Below are 9,838 nucleotides of genomic sequence, written 5' to 3'. Positions count from 1 at the left end.
AGATTAGAGGTAGAAAACTCTCAATAAAGAGAGTAATGATAATGTTTACAATTCCGGCTACTCTAGATGGTGTTTTTCCAAAGAAAGTGCTTCCAATATTAAAAATTGCTGTTTTTAAAGCTCAGAATATGTGTTTGAGGCTGAGAAGTTAAGAGAATACTGTTTATATTTCCAATTATGGCTGAATTGCCTGGCATTTTCTTAATGACAAAGTTTACATCCTGAAGATTCATGTATCTACTTCTGGGAAAATGTCTAATTTTGGTACAACTCTTAAAATACAGTAGAATAGTCCCGGGAAGTGATTAGAAACATGTAAGAAACACTTGAAATGCTGTTAAATAGAGCCGTTCTATCTTTATGGCCTAGTTCAATCACTGAGATGAGAGGTAAAAAACTCTCAACTGAGGAGAGTAATGATGAAGTTTACAATTGCGGCTACTCTAGATGTTGTTTTTCCAAGGAAAGTGTTTTCAAACATTAAGAATTGCTGTTTATAAAGCTCAGAATATGTATGAAGCTGATAAATAAAGAGAATACTGTTTATATTTACAGGTGATTCTGATTAGACTGGCGTTTTCTGAATGACTCAATTGAAACCTTGAAGATTCCTGTGTATACTTCTAGGAAAACTGTCTACTTTTGGTAAAATGCTTAACATACACAATGATAGTCAAGAGAAATGATTCGAAACATGTAAGAAACACTTGAAATGCTGGTACATAGAGCCGTTCTATCTTTATGTTCATGTTCAATCACGGAGATTATAGATAGAATGCTCAGAAATGAGGAGAATACAGATAATGTTTACCATTCTGGCTACTTTAGATGATGTGTTTCCGAAGAATGTGCTTTCAAACATTAAGAATTTCCGTTGATAAAGCTCAGAATATGTGTGAAGCTGATAAATTAAGAGGATGCTCTTTATATTTACAGGTGACTATGATTAGACTGGCGTTTACTGAATGACTCAATTTAAACCTTGAAGATTCCTGTAAAAAGTTGTAGGAAAACTGTCTACCTTTGGTAAAACTCTTCACATACACAATGATAGTCCCGAAAAATGATTAGAAACATGTAAGGAACACTTGAAATGCTGGTACATAGAGCCGTTCTATCTTTATGTTCATGTTCAATCACGGAGATTAGAGATAGAATGCTGCGAAATAACGAGAGTACAGATAATGTTTACCATTCTGGCTACTTTAGATGATGTATTTCCGAAAAATGTGCTTTCAAAAATTAAGAATAGCAGTTTATAAAGCTAGACTATGGGTATGAAGCTGATAAATGAAGAGAATACTGTTTATATTTACAGGTGATTCTCATTAGACTGGTGTTTTCTGAATGACTCAATTGAAACCTTGAAGTTTCCTGTGTATACTTCTAGGAAAACTGTCTACTTTTGGTAAAATGCTTAACATACACAATGATAGTCAAGAGAAATGATTAGAAACATGTAAGAAACACTTGAAATGCTGGTACATAGAGCCGTTCTATCCTTATGTTCATGTTCAATCACGGAGATTATAGATAGAATGCTAAGAAATGACGAGAATACAGATAATGTTTACCATTCTGGCTACTTTAGATGATGTATTTCCAAAGAATGTGCTTTCAAACATTAAGAATTTCCATTTATAAAGCTCAGAATATGTGTGAAGCTGATAAATGAAGAGAATACTATTTATATTTACAACTGAGGCTGAATTGCCTGGCGTTTTCTGAATGGCACAATTTAAATCTTAAAGATTCCTGTGTATACTACTAGGAAAACTGTCTACTTTTGGTAAAACTCTTAAAATACACAATGATAGTCAAGAGAAATTATTAGAAACATGTAAGAAACACTTGAAATGCTGGTACATAGAGCCGTTCTATCTTTATTTTCATGTTCAATCACGGAGATTATAGATAGAATGCTAAGAAATGACGAGAATACAGATAATGTTTACCATTCTGGCTACTTTAGATGATGTATTTCCAAAGAATGTGCTTTCAAACATTAAGATAAGTTAAGAGAATACTGTTTATATTTACAATTATGCCTGAATTGCCTGGCATTTTCTTAATGACAATGTTTACATCCCGAAGATTCATGTATCTACTGTTTATATTTACAGGTGATTCTGATTAGACTGGCGTTTTCTGAATGACTCAATTGAATCCTTGAAGATTCCCGTGTATACTTCTAGGAAAACTGTCTACTTTTGGTAAAATGCTTAACATACACAATGATAGTCCCGGAAATGATTAGAAACATGTAAGAAACACTTTAAATAGGGGTAAATGGAGCCGTTCTATCCTGATGGCCTAGTTCAATCACCGAGATTAGAGGTAGAAAACTCTCAATAAAGAGAGTAATGATAATGTTTACAATTCCGGCTACTCTAGATGGTGTTTTTCCAAAGAAAGTGCTTCCAATATTAAGAATTGCTCTTTTTAAAGCTCAGAATATGTGTTTGAGGCTGATAAGTTAAGAGAATACTGTTTATATTTACAATTATGGCTGAATTGCCTGGCATTTTCTTAATGACAAAGTTTACATCCTGAAGATTCATGTATCTACTTCTGGGAAAATGTCTAATTTTGGTACAACTCTTAAAATACAGTAGAATAGTCCCGGGAAGTGATTAGAAACATGTAAGAAACACTTGAAATGCTGTTAAATAGAGCCGTTCTATCTTTTTGGCCTAGTTCAATCACTGAGATGAGAGGTAAAAAACTCTCAACTGAGGAGAGTAATGATGAAGTTTACAATTGCGGCTACTCTAGATGTTGTTTTTCCAAGGAAAGTGTTTTCAAACATTAAGAATTGCTGTTTATAAAGCTCAGAATATGTATGAAGCTGATAAATAAAAAGAATACTGTTTATATTTACAGGTGATTCTGATGAGACTGGCGTTTTCTGAATGACTCAATTGAAACCTTGAAGATTCCTGTGTATACTTCTAGGAAAACTGTCTACTTTTGGTAAAATGCTTAACATACACAATGATAGTCAAGAGAAATGATTCGAAACATGTAAGAAACACTTGAAATGCTGGTACATAGAGCCGTTCTATCTTTATGTTCATGTTCAATCACGGAGATTATAGATAGAATGCTCAGAAATGAGGAGAATACAGATAATGTTTACCATTCTGGCTACTTTAGATGATGTGTTTCCGAAGAATGTGCTTTCAAACATTAAGAATTTCCGTTGATAAAGCTCAGAATATGTGTGAAGCTGATAAATTAAGAGAATGCTCTTTATATTTACAGGTGACTATGATTAGACTGGCGTTTACTGAATGACTCATTTTAAACCTTGAAGATTCCTGTAAAAAGTTGTAGGAAAACTGTCTACCTTTGGTAAAACTCTTCACATACACAATGATAGTCCCGAAAAATGATTAGAAACATGTAAGAAACACTTGAAATGCTGGTACATAGAGCCGTTCTATCTTTATGTTCATGTTCAATCATGGAGATTAGAGATAGAATGCTGCGAAATAACGAGAGTACAGATAATGTTTACCATTCTGGCTACTTTAGATGATGTATTTCCGAAAAATGTGCTTTCAAAAATTAAGAATAGCAGTTTATAAAGCTAGACTATGGGTATGAAGCTGATAAATGAAGAGAATACTGTTTATATTTACAGGTGATTCTCATTAGACTGGTGTTTTCTGAATGACTCAATTGAAACCTTGAAGTTTCCTGTGTATACTTCTAGGAAAACTGTCTACTTTTGGTAAAATGCTTAACATACACAATGATAGTCAAGAGAAATGATTAGAAACATGTAAGAAACACTTGAAATGCTGGTACATAGAGCCGTTCTATCTTTATTTTCATGTTCAATCACGAAGATTATAGAAAGAATGCTAAGAAATGACGAGAATACAGATAATGTTTACCATTCTGGCTACTTTAGATGATGTATTTCCAAAGAATGTGCTTTCAAACATTAAGAATTTCCATTTATAAAGCTCAGAATATGTGTGAAGCTGATAAATGAAGAGAATACTATTTATATTTACAACTGAGGCTGAATTGCCTGGCGTTTTCTGAATGGCACAATTTAAATCTTAAAGATTCCTGTGTATACTACTAGGAAAACTGTCTACTTTTGGTAAAACTCTTAAAATACACAATGATAGTCAAGAGAAATTATTAGAAACATGTAAGAAACACTTGAAATGCTGGTACATAGAGCCGTTCTATCTTTATTTTCATGTTCAATCACGGAGATTATAGATAGAATGCTAAGAAATGACGAGAATACAGATAATGTTTACCATTCTGGCTACTTTAGATGATGTATTTCCAAAGAATGTGCTTTCAAACATTAAGATAAGTTAAGAGAATACTGTTTATATTTACAATTATGCCTGAATTGCCTGGCATTTTCTTAATGACAATGTTTACATCCCGAAGATTCATGTATCTACTGTTTATATTTACAGGTGATTCTGATTAGACTGGCGTTTTCTGAATGACTCATTTGAATCCTTGAAGATTCCCGTGTATACTTCTAGGAAAACTGTCTACTTTTGGTAAAATGCTTAACATACACAATGATAGTCCCAGAAATGATTAGAAACATGTAAGAAACACTTTAAATAGGGGTAAATGGAGCCGTTCTATCCTGATGGCCTAGTTCAATCACCGAGATTAGAGGTAGAAAACTCTCAATAAAGAGAGTAATGATAATGTTTACAATTCCGGCTACTCTAGATGGTGTTTTTCCAAAGAAAGTGCTTCCAATATTAAGAATTGCTGTTTTTAAAGCTCAGAATATGTGTTTGAGGCTGATAAGTTAAGAGAATACTGTTTATATTTACAATTATGGCTGAATTGCCTGGCATTTTCTTAATGACAAAGTTTACATCCTGAAGATTCATGTATCTACTTCTGGGAAAATGTCTAATTTTGGTACAACTCTTAAAATACAGTAGAATAGTCCCGGGAAGTGATTAGAAACATGTAAGAAACACTTGAAATGCTGTTAAATAGAGCCGTTCTATCTTTATGGCCTAGTTCAATCACTGAGATGAGAGGTAAAAAACTCTCAACTGAGGAGAGTAATGATGAAGTTTACAATTGCGGCTACTCTAGATGTTGTTTTTCCAAGGAAAGTGTTTTCAAACATTAAGAATTGCTGTTTATAAAGCTCAGAATATGTATGAAGCTGATAAATAAAGAGAATACTGTTTATATTTACAGGTGATTCTGATTAGACTGGCGTTTTCTGAATGACTCAATTGAAACCTTGAAGATTCCTGTGTATACTTCTAGGAAAACTGTCTACTTTTGGTAAAATGCTTAACATACACAATGATAGTCAAGAGAAATGATTCGAAACATGTAAGAAACACTTGAAATGCTGGTACATAGAGCCGTTCTATCTTTATGTTCATGTTCAATCACGGAGATTATAGATAGAATGCTCAGAAATGAGGAGAATACAGATAATGTTTACCATTCTGGCTACTTTAGATGATGTGTTTCCGAAGAATGTGCTTTCAAACATTAAGAATTTCCGTTGATAAAGCTCAGAATATGTGTGAAGCTGATAAATTAAGAGAATGCTCTTTATATTTACAGGTGACTATGATTAGACTGGCGTTTACTGAATGACTCAATTTAAACCTTGAAGATTCCTGTAAAAAGTTGTAGGAAAACTGTCTACCTTTGGTAAAACTCTTCACATACACAATGATAGTCCCGAAAAATGATTAGATACATGTAAGAAACACTTGAAATGCTGGTACATAGAGCCGTTCTATCTTTATGTTCATGTTCAATCACGGAGATTAGAGATAGAATGCTGTGAAATAACGAGAGTACAGATAATGTTTACCATTCTGGCTACTTTAGATGATGTATTTCCGAAAAATGTGCTTTCAAAAATTAAGAATAGCAGTTTATAAAGCTAGACTATGGGTATGAAGCTGATAAATGAAGAGAATACTGTTTATATTTACAGGTGATTCTCATTAGACTGGTGTTTTCTGAATGACTCAATTGAAACCTTGAAGATTCCTGTGTATACTTCTAGGAAAACTGTCTACTTTTGGTAAAATGCTTAACATACACAATGATAGTCCCAGAAATGATTAGAAACATGTAAGAAACACTTTAAATAGGGGTAAATGGAGCCGTTCTATCCTGATGGCCTAGTTCAATCACCGAGATTAGAGGTAGAAAACTCTCAATAAAGAGAGTAATGATAATGTTTACAATTCCGGCTACTCTAGATGGTGTTTTTCCAAAGAAAGTGCTTCCAATATTAAGAATTGCTGTTTTTAAAGCTCAGAATATGTGTTTGAGGCTGATAAGTTAAGAGAATACTGTTTATATTTACAATTATGGCTGAATTGCCTGGCATTTTCTTAATGACAAAGTTTACATCCTGAAGATTCATGTATCTACTTCTGGGAAAATGTCTAATTTTGGTACAACTCTTAAAATACAGTAGAATAGTCCCGGGAAGTGATTAGAAACATGTAAGAAACACTTGAAATGCTGTTAAATAGAGCCGTTCTATCTTTATGGCCTAGTTCAATCACTGAGATGAGAGGTAAAAAACTCTCAACTGAGGAGAGTAATGATGAAGTTTACAATTGCGGCTACTCTAGATGTTGTTTTTCCAAGGAAAGTGTTTTCAAACATTAAGAATTGCTGTTTATAAAGCTCAGAATATGTATGAAGCTGATAAATAAAGAGAATACTGTTTATATTTACAGGTGATTCTGATTAGACTGGCGTTTTCTGAATGACTCAATTGAAACCTTGAAGATTCCTGTGTATACTTCTAGGAAAACTGTCTACTTTTGGTAAAATGCTTAACATACACAATGATAGTCAAGAGAAATGATTCGAAACATGTAAGAAACACTTGAAATGCTGGTACATAGAGCCGTTCTATCTTTATGTTCATGTTCAATCACGGAGATTATAGATAGAATGCTCAGAAATGAGGAGAATACAGATAATGTTTACCATTCTGGCTACTTTAGATGATGTGTTTCCGAAGAATGTGCTTTCAAACATTAAGAATTTCCGTTGATAAAGCTCAGAATATGTGTGAAGCTGATAAATTAAGAGAATGCTCTTTATATTTACAGGTGACTATGATTAGACTGGCGTTTACTGAATGACTCAATTTAAACCTTGAAGATTCCTGTAAAAAGTTGTAGGAAAACTGTCTACCTTTGGTAAAACTCTTCACATACACAATGATAGTCCCGAAAAATGATTAGATACATGTAAGAAACACTTGAAATGCTGGTACATAGAGCCGTTCTATCTTTATGTTCATGTTCAATCACGGAGATTAGAGATAGAATGCTGCGAAATAACGAGAGTACAGATAATGTTTACCATTCTGGCTACTTTAGATGATGTATTTCCGAAAAATGTGCTTTCAAAAATTAAGAATAGCAGTTTATAAAGCTAGACTATGGGTATGAAGCTGATAAATGAAGAGAATACTGTTTATATTTACAGGTGATTCTCATTAGACTGGTGTTTTCTGAATGACTCAATTGAAACCTTGAAGTTTCCTGTGTATACTTCTAGGAAAACTGTCTACTTTTGGTAAAATGCTTAACATACACAATGATAGTCAAGAGAAATGATTAGAAACATGTAAGAAACACTTGAAATGCTGGTACATAGAGCCGTTCTATCTTTATTTTCATGTTCAATCACGGAGATTATAGAAAGAATGCTAAGAAATGACGAGAATACAGATAATGTTTACCATTCTGGCTACTTTAGATGATGTATTTCCAAAGAATGTGCTTTCAAACATTAAGAATTTCCATTTATAAAGCTCAGAATATGTGTGAAGCTGATAAATGAAGAGAATACTATTTATATTTACAACTGAGGCTGAATTGCCTGGCGTTTTCTGAATGGCACAATTTAAATCTTAAAGATTCCTGTGTATACTACTAGGAAAACTGTCTACTTTTGGTAAAACTCTTAAAATACACAATGATAGTCAAGAGAAATTATTAGAAACATGTAAGAAACACTTGAAATGCTGGTACATAGAGCCGTTCTATCTTTATTTTCATGTTCAATCACGGAGATTATAGATAGAATGCTAAGAAATGACGAGAATACAGATAATGTTTACCATTCTGGCTACTTTAGATGATGTATTTCCAAAGAATGTGCTTTCAAACATTAAGATAAGTTAAGAGAATACTGTTTATATTTACAATTATGCCTGAATTGCCTGGCATTTTCTTAATGACAATGTTTACATCCCGAAGATTCATGTATCTACTGTTTATATTTACAGGTGATTCTGATTAGACTGGCGTTTTCTGAATGACTCAATTGAATCCTTGAAGATTCCCGTGTATACTTCTAGGAAAACTGTCTACTTTTGGTAAAATGCTTAACATACACAATGATAGTCCCGGAAATGATTAGAAACATGTAAGAAACACTTTAAATAGGGGTAAATGGAGCCGTTCTATCCTGATGGCCTAGTTCAATCACCGAGATTAGAGGTAGAAAACTCTCAATAAAGAGAGTAATGATAATGTTTACAATTCCGGCTACTCTAGATGGTGTTTTTCCAAAGAAAGTGCTTCCAATATTAAGAATTGCTCTTTTTAAAGCTCAGAATATGTGTTTGAGGCTGATAAGTTAAGAGAATACTGTTTATATTTACAATTATGGCTGAATTGCCTGGCATTTTCTTAATGACAAAGTTTACATCCTGAAGATTCATGTATCTACTTCTGGGAAAATGTCTAATTTTGGTACAACTCTTAAAATACAGTAGAATAGTCCCGGGAAGTGATTAGAAACATGTAAGAAACACTTGAAATGCTGTTAAATAGAGCCGTTCTATCTTTATGGCCTAGTTCAATCACTGAGATGAGAGGTAAAAAACTCTCAACTGAGGAGAGTAATGATGAAGTTTACAATTGCGGCTACTCTAGATGTTGTTTTTCCAAGGAAAGTGTTTTCAAACATTAAGAATTGCTGTTTATAAAGCTCAGAATATGTATGAAGCTGATAAATAAAAAGAATACTGTTTATATTTACAGGTGATTCTGATGAGACTGGCGTTTTCTGAATGACTCAATTGAAACCTTGAAGATTCCTGTGTATACTTCTAGGAAAACTGTCTACTTTTGGTAAAATGCTTAACATACACAATGATAGTCAAGAGAAATGATTCGAAACATGTAAGAAACACTTGAAATGCTGGTACATAGAGCCGTTCTATCTTTATGTTCATGTTCAATCACGGAGATTATAGATAGAATGCTCAGAAATGAGGAGAATACAGATAATGTTTACCATTCTGGCTACTTTAGATGATGTGTTTCCGAAGAATGTGCCTTCAAACATTAAGAATTTCCGTTGATAAAGCTCAGAATATGTGTGAAGCTCATAAATTAAGAGAATGCTCTTTATATTTACAGGTGACTATGATTAGACTGGCGTTTACTGAATGACTCAATTTAAACCTTGAAGATTCCTGTAAAAAGTTGTAGGAAAACTGTCTACCTTTGGTAAAACTCTTCACATACACAATGATAGTCCCGAAAAATGATTAGAAACATGTAAGAAACACTTGAAATGCTGGTACATAGAGCCGTTCTATCTTTATGTTCATGTTCAATCACGGAGATTAGAGATAGAATGCTGCGAAATAACGAGAGTACAGATAATGTTTACCATTCTGGCTACTTTAGATGATGTATTTCCGAAAAATGTGCTTTCAAAAATTAAGAATAGCAGTTTATAAAGCTAGACTATGGGTATGAAGCTGATAAATGAAGAGAATACTGTTTATATTTACAGGTGATTCTCATTA

This window comes from Myotis yumanensis, unplaced genomic scaffold (assembly GCF_028538775.1).
Source record: "Myotis yumanensis isolate MYYU_CA2020_CCGP unplaced genomic scaffold, mMyoYum1.0.hap1 SCAF_89, whole genome shotgun sequence".
NCBI lineage: Eukaryota > Metazoa > Chordata > Mammalia > Chiroptera > Vespertilionidae > Myotis > Myotis yumanensis.
Note: the sequence above shows the minus strand (reverse complement) of the source record.